The sequence below is a fragment of the Xyrauchen texanus genome, chromosome 40, assembly GCF_025860055.1.
Source record: "Xyrauchen texanus isolate HMW12.3.18 chromosome 40, RBS_HiC_50CHRs, whole genome shotgun sequence".
Taxonomy (NCBI): Eukaryota; Metazoa; Chordata; class Actinopteri; order Cypriniformes; family Catostomidae; genus Xyrauchen; species Xyrauchen texanus.
The window spans coordinates 3,145,285-3,158,748 of NC_068315.1; the positions used below are offsets into that span (position 1 = coordinate 3,145,285).

The window sequence follows — 13,464 nt, forward strand, 5'->3', positions numbered from 1 at the left end:
TCGCTCTCTCTCTAGGTATCAAAATTGATGTGTTGAGATCCTGGTATCCCGTGACATCTGTTCATTCTCTAGACAGACAGACAGACAGACAGACAGAGTGGAGCGATGTGACGGTTGGATCTTTCCTTACTTCTGGATTTTTGCCATGATGGACCTCAAAATCGAAAACTGAATCTTCTCTGCACAAGGTAGGTACCATGCTGGAAAAACATTTAGGAAAGGGTTGTAAAAGTGTGCTTGGTTAATGCTAGTTAATAGACATTTTCCATCTTTTTTCAGTGTTCTGTACTGATCTCTAACTGTTTGTGTAAGTGTGTAATATACAGTGAGGAAAATAAGTATTTGAACACCCTGCTATTTTGCAAGTTCTCCCACTTAGAAATCATGGAGGGGTCTGAAATTGTCATCGTAGGTGCATGTCCACTGTGAGAGACATAATCTAAAAAAAAAAATCCAGAAATCACAATGTATGATTTTTTAACTATTTATTTGTATGATACAGCTGCAAATAAGTATTTGAACACCTGTCTATCAGCTAGAATTCTGACCCTCAAAGACCTGTTAGTCTGCCTTTAAAATGTCCACCTCCACTCCACCGTGGAAAGAAACAAAAAACTTGATTAATGGAGAAAAATAACCTTGGGAGAATTAAGGCTCACTTTGGGGGCAAGTTCCCCTCTGGCTAAACAGCATGAATATAATGTCTATATCAGTTATTTATGTGTAGAACAAATCATGGTTTAAATTAGTAATCCAAGTACATTTTAGGGGTCGGTGTTTAAACAAATTATTTTGTATGAACTGGAGGAATAGTGCCAAAGTCTTTGAAGTCCGTCCTGTATTTCTGTGGAAGTGCATGCAGATGCAGGGTCCTTTGACATCTGGCTGATGAAGGCTTTAGTTGGCAGTAAATTCATTGTCTATGTGTTACATTTTAAGAGAGTGTAGTCCATCTTTTGACCAAGACAATACAGGCATCTGTCAGTGACGGGCATCACAGTCCACCTGGAAGCTTATGGCAGGACTTTTTGGTAAAGTCCATCCTGAGTCCAAGGTTCAGACAGTGGTAGGTTAAGTATCCCATGTCTTGAAGTTGGCATCAGCTCATCCGCTGTGATATCGTCAGCGACACGTAGCAGTGGGAGTTGGACATCAAGCATGACCAGAGCTGGATCTGGCAGGCTCTGGTAACCTCAGTATATATATATATACCAAGGTGTTTTCAGTTCCGGCAGACCTACTAACTAAAGCAGTATAACTATGAGTTGATGGATAAGTTAGGTGTATGCATGGCTGAATAGATGAGTCTTTAATCTAGACTTAATCTGAGAGAGTGTGTCTGAGTCCCGAACCCTGCTAGGAAGGCTATTCCATGAACAGAATTGCAGGAACAACCAGTTATCAAACATATTTTCCAGAACACCCCCTCCATCTGACATTCTATACAACATATTGGGTAAGGGGCGGCCACTAACCGCACAGGGTTGGTGGTTCGAATCCCGGCCCACACAACTCCACATGCCGAAGTGTCCTTGGGCAAGACACTGAACCCCAAGTTGCTCCCAATGGCAGGCTAGCACCTTACATAGCAGCTCATTGGTGTATGAATGTGTGTGTGAATGGGTGAATGAGACGCAGTGTAAACTGCTTTGAATACCGTTAAGGTTAAAAAGGCGTTATATAAGTGCAGACCATTTACCATATTAAAACATATGTTGTAATTTTATGTAGTATATGTTATTGTATGTTTGTATTTTTTATAAAAAAATGTTTTGAAGAAGTATAAAAAATAAAATAAAGTATACTTTATTTGTTTTACATATTAAAGCATTTTTTTTTAATTATGTAGTATATGTTAGTAATTATTGTATTTTTATAAAATATTTTACCATGACAAAATATAAAAAAAATGAATTAATATTTTATTTTCATTTTGTTTTACATAATATAAAATGGAATATGTATTGTAATAAAATATACAAAAATGAATTAAAATTAAATAAATTAATTTTATTCATTTTTAACTGCATTTCTAAGTTATATTTTATGCACATTGTTATTAATATTATTATTAAGAACTTCTCTAAAATTAAATATATATATATATATATATATATATATATATATATATATATATATATATATATATATATATATATATATATATAAAGAGAAGAATTGTGTTGTAAGTTTAATAATAATATTTTTGATACATCAAATGTTTCACAGGAAACAAAATATATTTTTAAACATTTCTATTAAATATTTTTGAGTATTTATCTTATATGTACATTATGTGTATATATACACACACTTAATGCACAGACAGTTGTTTTAATGCACAGATACATAATGTGCAGACAATGTTTTTGATTCAGAGGGAGACTTTCTTTCTTTTTTTTTTACTCAGGCCAACAAGCTTCTAGCCGTTGCCAAGCAACACCATAGTTACCAGCCAGCACACCATAGGAACGTTATAGCTATTAGGCCCAGCCATTTTTTTCTCTCTTTAAAATTAAGTATCTAATCATATTCTTAATACTACAAACACACATGCAAGAATAAACAGAATTATCTGCTACAAAAGATTTTAATTTAATTTGTTATTTCTGTTAATATATCTAAGAGTAAGTTATTGGATGCATAATAGGAAGGGGGCACATTTTATTTAGCAATTTGATAATTAATTGTACTGTGTGGCACTATTAACATGACATCAATTTTTGGCTTCTAGAATGTATTACAATCGTATAGTAAAACTCTAATATTTCATATTAATAATTAAAATAATATAAAAATAATAATTATTATATTAAAATAATATTTGTTTGGGTTCCAAACCAATAGCGGTGTAAATGTAAAGTAGACTGAGAGATCCACATCAGTGACTTCAGAAAAGGATCTGGAGACTGATTAAGAAAAAAACAACAACACTGGTATCAGATCGGTATCGGCCATTGAGTGCCATTGTAAAAAGCTGCATGTTAAATTCCCTCCAAACTCTCTAATTATTTCCGTGTTTGCATGAATATTTAAATACTTTTTCTTCCTTTTGTTTTCTTTTGTTCCTGTTATTGCTTCTTCACTGGCACATCAGCTCTTATACTCTCTGTGGATAGATTGTGGGTGTCATTCAGTAACAAATATGAAGTGTTGCATAGTTATGCTCAGACATAGAAACTAGCGGTTGGTTCGTATCTGCTCTCAGATCAAGCAGTGAAGCTCTTCAATAAGGTGAAGCTGCAGGGTCACTCAGGCCGTGCCCACACTATTGCACGTTTGAAAACTCGCTTTCTTAATGTCATCTGTTTCTGGTTGTGGCTATCGAGGGCATTTTCGAACGTCTCTCTTTTCAGTGCCGGATACCAGAGTTGACGAGTTGTGATGTTGTCTCCATTCAGCCGCTATTTTTCTCTTATTCACATTCATAAACACCCAAACATGCTCATTAGAAGCCCTTTTTGTGTCTCGGTCTGCCCGTTCCAAATGTCAAGTGGAAGGGTGTGAAGAGCTGGACATCTATCAGTCTGGAGATGTTGTTCTGATTGTCCTTTCTCTCTCTCTCTATCCTAGTCATTAATCGCACTGTGACATTTGCAAGAGCTTTGCCTCTCACTGCTTTCACAGCACGATGCCGCCTTCTCATACACATATAGGGGAGACCGGGGCTAGTTGTCCCAGAGTTTTTAACTTTATCTGAGTAACTATACGGTTGGCCAACACGGAATCTGTGCCAGCAGAACTAGAGAAACCGTCCATAAAGCTCTGCAGATTTCCACACAATTTGAGTGCTTGCGTGACTGTGGTGAAATTATTATTTTGTATTATTATTTCCAATGACTCCTTAGACATGTCGTGATAGTTCCTTGGTGAAGTGTCCACTGTGTGGCACCTAAAGCAAGTTAAATGGTCTCTTATACAGGTATTGTTGTATTTTTAATTTTATAATATTTTTTTACCTTTTTTAACACTCATGTGGTGTTTGGGTCATTTTTGACCCATTTAGATTTTTCTGAGTGGGCCAAGGTTTGGTTACTTTTCCTACATTTTCCATCTGAACACACACACACACACACACACACACACACACACACACACACACACACACACACACACAAATTGGACCCTTGAATTTAGACCGTGTGACAAAAACTTGAGTCAGGTTGCTAAATATATGCATATATATATATATATATATATATATATATATATATATATATATATATATATATATATATGCAAATACTAAACTTTCAAAATAAAAATAAAAAAAGTCTTCGATAAATGGAAGCACAGCGTAGTTCTAGCGGGAAGACTAGCAGCTGTACATCATCGCACCATTAGCTGGGTAATTCCTGGCCAATCACATGTAAGCCATTGCTTTATAAGTCTGCTCACAATCTATCACATTGCTGTTTCAGTGTGCTAACACGGCAACCTCCACCACCCCACCACCACCAGTTGAGCCCTGTCCCGCATGGGGGTAGGCTCCTCGCCCCTGCCTCCTATCTCCGGCAGGACATGACGGTTCCAGGTACAACTCCCTCGGACCGCCGAATGGGGCCTACGCCAAAGAGAGAGACACATTACTTTCTGTTTTACATTTATAAAATAAATGGCATCTTAAACTTCACTCAAGCCTGCGTGTCTTCCGGATAGAATGTCTAAACATATCCAAATGCATAATTTTGAGTGGATCTGTGCAGTCATTTAGTGGTTAAACGTAATATTACATGTGATTTTTCTTTTTCCCCCATCAGAGGGCTGCAATCTGTCCCCAATGCATGACACATTTATGAACATGAAGAATGGATTAAGTGAAGGCAACATCAAATTTAAAATGAATGGTATTTATATGAATGAGTGGTATAATTTAGAGGTAAATAAGGTCTAACTACCATTAATGTACAATTATAGTGCCTTTAGTGAAATTAGTGATATAACATGTGTGTATATATATATATATATATATATATATATATATATACTTAAAATATAAACATTTATATTCGGGTAATTTTTGACCCCAATCTCCACAAGTGTGACTCCCAGATGAACAACTCACACAGGTAGATCTTAACCGAATATAACTGTGTTTTCAAAATAAGGATATTTTTTGTATTATTGTCATGCCAGGGAAAGTTGCCACATGTGCTTTGTATCTTGCCATTTTTTATTTTATCACACCAAAACAATGGATTGATATTTTTAGATGTTACCTTTCCATCTGTGCTGGTTTTTATTTTTTTTACATTGTTTCATAGAGGACATTTAAAAAATAAAGGATTTCTTTTTTTTCTTATCAGTCAGTAGATTTACATGCACTTAAAGGTTTGATTTCAGTCAGACTAAAACAGTTATTTGCCTTTTTAAAATGTCATCTAAACTCTTTAGTCCGACTGAAGTCACACAAGTCAGATTTTTGTGAAGTCAGACTAAAAGAATGTCTTCGTCCAGTATGTGTGCATGTTACTCGAACCACATTTGGCCTCGGCATTGTGTGTGTGCATCAAAATACAGAGGTGATGAACAACATTTATTACCGGCACTTCCTCAGCTGACGTCGTTCCTTTAAATATTTGATTACACATTGTGTCATATACTTTGAAAAAACCTGCTGTAACTCAATTATACCCGTTCATGTAAACGTACTAATGTGTCAATATACAGCAGGTTCCCTTTAGTGATTTGCCAGGGTGCTCGACCAATCGACTTGTCGATACTAAGGTGGGTTCGACTACTAACATGAATGTTTTTAATGGTGGTGGTTTTATTGGGAAATGCAATTCTCAAATTAACTGAGAGATGCAACTTCTTGGAGTGTTTTTGCATGATGAAAGCTTGCTGTGCTTAAAAGCAAATAACAGTCAGTAATGTAAAACCTGCAAGAAGTTTTGTCTCTTTAATGCTTTAAGTTTAGTCCATTTATGCACCGCTGCTCATTCAGCCAACAAAGTGCCGCATCAACAATATATTACAAGACGATCACTGTCGGACATTAAATCCTCTGCTGTGAGTAATGTTTCCAGTTGTGAGACGTGATTGGGAAATTAAAGTATTTGACTTATTCTGTCTGATGCTGCTTAAACGATTTGTAAAAAAAAGGTTTAAACCTCTTGATGTTCCATCATTATCTTGCAGTTCTGCACTTTTCAATGCACAGCGAGGATCACCCTGAAACACTCTGATTACTTTGAAGCATGTCATTCTGCATTCAGGATGTGCATAACCGGTTTTGTGCCGCTCTGTATTGGAGTCTTTATTATTTCTTACATGATGTTATTGCTATTCAGCCTATATTTGTGTTAAAATCCATTACTTGGTGCTGTGCTTAGTGTGTCTGATATGGGTCAAATGAACATAACAGATCCTAATAATACACTCACCTAAAGGATTATTAGGAACACCTGTTCAATTTCTCATTAATGCAATTATCTAATCATCCAATCACATGGCAGTTGCTTCAATGCATTTAGGGGTGTGGTCCTGGTCAAGACAATCTCCTGAACTCCAAACTGAATGTCAGAATGGGAAAGAAAGGTGATTTAAGCAATTTTGAGCGTGGCATGGTTGTTGGTGCCAGACGGGCCGGTCTGAGTATTTCACAATCTGCTCAGTTACTGGGATTTTCACGCACAACCATTTCTAGGGTTTACAAAGAATGGTGTGAAAAGGGAAAAACATCCAATATGCGACAGTCCTGTGGGCTGAAAATGCCTTGTTGATGCTAGAGGTCAGAGGAGAATGGGCCGACTGATTCAAGCTGATAGAAGAGCAACTTTGCCTGAAATAACCACTCGTTACAACCGAGGTATGCAGCAAAGCATTTGTGAAGCCACAACACGCACAACCTTGAGGCGGATGGGCTACAACAGCAGAAGACCCCACCGGGTACCACTCATCTCCACTACAAATAGGAAAAAGAGGCTACAATTTGCAAGAGCTCACCAAAATTGGACAGTTGAAGACTGGAAAAATGTTGCCTGGTCTGATGAGTCTCGATTTCTGTTGAGACATTCAGATGGTAGAGTCAGAATTTGGCGTAAACAGAATGAGAACATGGATCCATCATGCCTTGTTACCACTGTGCAGGCTGGTGGTGGTGGTGTAATGGTGTGGGGGATGTTTTCTTGGCACACTTTAGGCCCCTTAGTGCCAATTGGGCATCGTTTAAATGCCACGGCCTACCTGAGCATTGTTTCTGACCATGTCCATCCCTTTATGGCCACCATGAACCCATCCTCTGATGGCTACTTCCAGCAGGATAATGCACCATGTCACAAAGCTCGAATCATTTCAAATTGGTTTCTTGATCATGACGAAGAGTTCACTGTACTAAAATGGCCCCCACAGTCACCAGATCTCAACCCAATAGAGCATCTTTGGGATGTGGTGGAACGGGAGCTTCGTGTCCTGGATGTGCATCCCACAAATCTCCATCAACTGCAAGATGCTATCCTATCAATATGGGCCAACATTTCTAAAGAATGCTTTCAGCACCTTGTTGAATCAATGCCAAGTAGAATTAAAGCAGTTCTGAAGGCGAAAGGGGGTCAAACACAGTATTAGTATGTGTTCCTAATAATCATTTAGGTGAGTGTACATTAATATCCTTAACACCGACTAGTCGTTCAAATGACCCACCAACTAGTATGGAGTGGTGGTGGTGTGTTGGGCTAAAGCACAGAACTGGTAAGCAGAAGGTTGCTGGTTTGATCCCCACAGCCACCACCATTGTGTCCTTGAGCAAGGCACTTAACTCCAGGTTGCTCTGGGGATTGTCCCTGTAATAAGTGCACTGTAAGTCGCTTTGGATAAAAGCGTCTGCCAAATGCATGAATATAAATGTAAATGTAGTCGATTATGAAAATTGGTAGTTTTGCACATCCCTAGTTCCCATTATATTTGATGTTAAATTAACTGTATATTTGTTTTTCTGGGAATTTTTGTTGGAAGTGTTCAATGGCTAGCTAAGACATTAAACTATGCCCCCATGAAGAAATTGACTTTCTAAAATAAACCTACCCTAAAAACGGTGACAACTTGCCCCGGTCTCTCCTATATTGTGTTTTAACCTGATTATTTTAGTCAGACTTTTCAGCATCATTTTAAGATAGACTTGAGACGTCTTACATTTCTGTCTTTGATTGTTTGTCTTTTCATTTCCTATTCTCTCTGGGCTGAGGACCAATCAAAGCTGGTATCATTATTAAAATGTCAGCACACACAAACACACAGACATAAACACTCTTTCTCTCTCACAATGGGCTATCTGATGTCATAATGTCACGGCTTCCCACGGCGAACATCACTGTGTGTGAATTTTCCCAGATTGATCTGTGCTTTATGGAATCCTGAATGGATTTCAACGGTCATATTTTCTCTGATCCGTCAGACCTGTATAGAGTTTGCATTGCCATGGCCAATGTATGGTGCCACCCTACATGCGACCTGGCCTGCAGAGAGCGAGACCGAGACACTCGGCGTGAATGAGCTGAGATCAGTGGCCTCTTGTTGGGAGTTAATGTGCGTGTAAATGCTGGCTTTGCACCACACACACAAGCCAAATAACACTCAGTGTAAATCCAGTGCACTTTTTGAGCGGCCCACACTTCTATAGTTGTTTCTCACAAAAGCATCCGAGCAAATTACAGACTTATGCAACCTTAATCAACAACGCAGCAGTCTGCTCCCACATGGCACGGCCTGCTGCTAGTCTGTCAGGTTAAGAGTCGGACGTCTGTGAAAACAGACTCTGATGAATTCTTTTCACATGCTGTGATGTAGCAACAGTGAGAACGTTCCTGTTGAGCCTGTGGTGTTAATGTCAAAATAAATGTTTTAGTAAGGTCAGAAATGGAGATTTAGAAAATGTAAATATGAAATAAACAGCCTGTTCATATTGTTAATGATGATAATAATTAAATAATGTAATTAGTTATGTTACCTATGGATGCACCAATACTGCATCCATAGTATTAATACTGCAATAAATATTGTATAGCTAAACATCTTTAAAACAAGGAGAAAATATATAAATTCTTGATAAGCAGAATGACATGAGAAAATTTGGTCGATACCAATAGCCGATCATCATTTTCGGTTGGTTTGATAATATGGTAAATGGTCTGCAGATATATAGTGCCTTAGTGGTTAGCGTTATTCAAGCGCTTTACACTGCGTCTCATTCACCCACTCACACACTCATGCACCAATGACTGCAGAGCTATCATGCAAGGTGCTAGCCGCCATTGAGAGCATCTTCGAACCGCCAACCTTGCGATTAGTGGCCGACCCGCTCTACCACCTGACCCACAACCACCCCTAATGTGACCAAAAAACCCAAAAACTTATTGGGTCTTTTTTGCTGGAAAATACTGTATATCTAAACATCTTTAAAACAAGAAGAAACTACATTTCTAATAATTTTTTTTGCCTTTGAATAATTTTTTTTTTCTCACCCCATTGGCAAATACTTTTTTTTTTATTCTTGTTATAAGCATAAATATGACTAAATATTGTTAGATTTCTCTGAAAACAAGACTGATAATTCTGCTTCCCAAGTAAATTTATCTTATTTTAAGAACGTTTTTCAATATTTTGGACTGGAAATCAAGACAAATATACTTTTATTTAAAATAAAGCATATTTATTTTTTTAATAAAGGTGATTGGTTCTTTTCTGGGTTCAATTTCAAGTTAAGCTCAATCGAAAAAAAGTTGCATAATGTCGATAACCACAAAAACATAATCAGACAATTCCCTCATTTATTTTAAACAAAACAACAAAAGCAAAAATAGCGTTTACAGTGAAGCACTTACAATGGAAGTGAATTGGGCCAATCCATAAACACTAAAATACACACTGTTTCTAAAGTACAGCCACAAGACATAAATAAATAAATATTAACATGAAGTTAGTGTAAAACATTACTCGTAACATTATCTGCACTCAAATAAAATAACTCGTTGGCTGAACTCGATTCAATCGTGGACAGTGTTTCCACTAGCTTGAAATGAAATTTCTTACATTAAAATTAACATGTAATTTCAATTGACATATTTCAAGTAGAGGGAGCCTGATTGAATCGAGTTAACCCAACTAAATAAGACATGCTAAATGAACTTCAATTAATCGCTTTCTGTTCTATATTAGCTTGTAGAGTGAATGCTAGCATGCTGAAAGCACACTGAAGGAAACACTATGTTATGATTAGCATAGCAATAGCTTAACAAGTAAAGCGATAAAGAGCGTACTGAACATACACCTGTTCTCAACCTAAGCTCAAGCCCCACTCGTCACCGTGACGGTAACCCCCAAAACTCCAACATAACAGAAACCCTTCTAAATCTCAACACAACAAAACAGTAAACACTAACAAGTATTCTCCTTTGCATTCATCTTGAACAAAGACATTACAACTTCATTTTGTAATTTACTCTCCCTATCGAGTGCCATGCAAAGCACAATGGGAATTTGAAATTGCATTGCCCAGTTTTAGTTAACCAAACAAAAAATATTCATGTTGTCCCTAAACAAATAGATAAAGTAAATGTTGAAAGCGTTGAAACAACTCTTACCACTTTGTTGTTGTGATCATGTAACCCTGTTAAACCCTGTAATCTGGTAAATGCAGATTAATGCTAAAATTATGCTAACACATATAATATTTAAGTCTTGTGGCTTTTGAAAAGGTGTGTATTTTATCATGAATGAACTGGTGTCATTCTCTAATTGATCCTGTGAGATCAATAAAACCTCCAGATTTTGTTATCCGCACACAGTAAAAAATATGATTTGAGCCAAATAACTTTGTTAATTGTGCTTATTTCATCTGTGCAGATTTTCATCAAATGTGCATCACTCAATTTGAGCCTAAACCTTGGAGATTATCTGCAAATGTGGATTTCATTTTCAGGATTCATTTTGTGTTCAGAGAAACTGGCCCGGACTCAATTAATGTGAAATTACAGGTTGCATTGGCTGTGAAGAACAGCTGTTGAGTTCTGTATTGTAAAAGCTCTGCTGGCGGGGCCTATGATGATAGTACTGTCTGTCAACTCACACAAACACAGAAAATAAGAGGAAAGAAAAAAAAAAGGACAGCTTAGTTTTATCAGCGTTTTCAACTTCTGGAGTCTTGTTCAGACCCCAACTCATTCAGTTAAGGACATAAACGTTCTTTAAATTCGACCCAATCAATGAAAATGTCCCCCATTTACTCATGCTATATTCAGCCTTTAAAGGCAGGAAAAGCCACCAAACCAGTCACACGCTTTACAAAGGAGAGACTTACTGTATGTAAGCGAACAAGAATAACTTATTACATTATACGATCCGCTCCAACACCACTGGTTCTGTAACTAGATGTCAAACTTTTGGCAATCCCACAAAACTGAACGTACAGTGTGCACTCATAAGTTCTCGAAAAAGAAAGAGAGGCTGATTTATTATCGTCAAGAACCGGCAATGGATGTCCTTGTGAGATGCTTCTACAACAGACACGACATGCATGTTTAAAGCCATGTGACTGCAGAGCCAGCTTTAAATCATCATCCAGTATGTGGATCACTGTAGCGGAATTGATTAGCATGCCAGTTTGCACTCCTCCAGGGAAGATTTCAGCAAATGCCAGAGTAAAATAACATTTACTTTTAATATCCCTGCAATGAGAAACAGAGGTAAAGTGTTCCTGTTGCTCCACTTCTAAAGCTCAAGTCATAGGTACTGATAAAATATATATACACCGTATGTTAATTTGGATAAGCGTATCTGCCCAATGCATAAATGTTCATTTAAAACTAAAAATAAATGTTGGTATCTCTGGCAAGGAACAGAAAGTTGTGGTTAGTGTGCTTAGAACAGTGTGATGACTATGATGTTAAATGTACCTGGCCCCAAAATGGTTTGGTTTTCACTGTTGCCTACAAATAGAGGTATTGTTGTTTTTTTAAGGGGCTGGGTTCTCTATATCTGTGGTTTTTACTGTAACTGATTGATTGCAACCCAAAAATGGTTCTCAGGTTTGTGCTGATAGTCTCAGAGAAAAACAATGCTAGATAAAAATAGGGTAAAATGAGACTAAAGCAGCCTTTTTAGAAAATAAATAAAAAAGTGTAGAAATAGGAACAATCGCTATAGGGCAATACGCATCAACTAATGCATTTGAGGCAGAAATATACTTTTTGAGTAACCAATTAAGTTAATGCTTATTCAAATAATCACTTTAGAAAAGGTTTTAAGCCTGTTGAACCATTAAATATATAAAATAATAAGTAGTAGAAATAAAAAATAAAAAATAAATAAAAAATGGCATTTACAAGCGTCCCATTGATTCAAAAACGCTAAGATGTTACCCAGATTTTTAAAACTGAATTTACAAAAATTACATTTTCCTATTTAGTCATGGTTACAATTTTGCATATTTTCAGGCTTCTGCAGGTCATGGTCCTTTACCCATGGTAAAGGGGTCATGACATACTCTATTTTTATTTAATGTATTATTTTCATTATTATCTTCCCCGAGGTCCACTTATAAGTTTGTTTGTTTTTTCTTCACCAAAACAGTCATAATTTAGTATTATATGATCATTTTCCACCCTGTCCCTGGCCCTCTGCCTGAAACGCTCAGTTTTTGCCCTAAGCTGCGTTCACACTACCAGCGACACGCAGCGACAAAACGACCTCATCTCATTCTTTTTCAATGAGAACTGGTGAGTTCTGGCAACACAAACGACGGTGACCGTTGGCGACCGGAAGTGGGCGTGTCCAGCGACGCGACAAAGTTGAGAAATGTTTAACTTTATGCAAATGAACAGCGACTTTCAGGAGCGACAGCCAATTCGAGAGAAGATGGTAGAGCTCACGAGATCCTAACATTTTAATAATAATATTAATTGTAAAGAAGCAAAAAAAGTATAGACTCTCCATACACGCCACAAGTGACCTAACCGCCAGCCACTGGCGACATGCAGCGACAAAGTAGGTTTTCAAAGTGAACGCAGCTTAAGCGCCTCCTTTAAACTTCATCAGAAATGGTCACTGTTCTGATTGGCTAACATAGTGCAACGCCTCCAATACTGCCATATTTTAAAAACTAAATTTCAGTGTTTACGCATAACGCACATCCAACAAATTGCATCTGAGTATATTAAACTGTTCATCTCAAGCACAACTGTTAACACTCAGCACCATAATCTATAAAACACTCATTTGAAATATTCATGTATGAAGTCGTTTACTCAAGGTATTGCAATCAGGTCAAAGTGTTTTTAACACTTAGTTTTTCAATGACAGTCTTTTGCAAAGCTTGAATCGTATTATGACGAGTTCTAGCAATCCACGCTTATGCAGTATGTGGCAAAACATTTTATAAAAAATGCACACACATAATCCAAAGCATGATGAACAAGACGCACACACATATAGTAGTCTGATGCATTGAGGTGCAGATCACCGGAAACG

The 13,464-nt window shown here is 37.2% G+C and overlaps 1 protein-coding gene across 4 annotated transcripts in view; it reads left to right on the forward strand.

Annotated features, from left to right (window-relative positions):
• LOC127633207 (receptor-type tyrosine-protein phosphatase epsilon-like) overlaps positions 1-13,464 on the forward strand; it is a 96,852-nt gene that overhangs the window by 43,780 nt on the left and 39,608 nt on the right. For all 4 annotated transcript variants that reach the window (XM_052112126.1, XM_052112129.1, XM_052112127.1 and 1 more), the window contains one exon: positions 16-188. The gene's annotated coding sequence lies outside the window, so the exon portion shown is untranslated. The remainder of the gene's footprint in view (positions 1-15; positions 189-13,464) is intronic.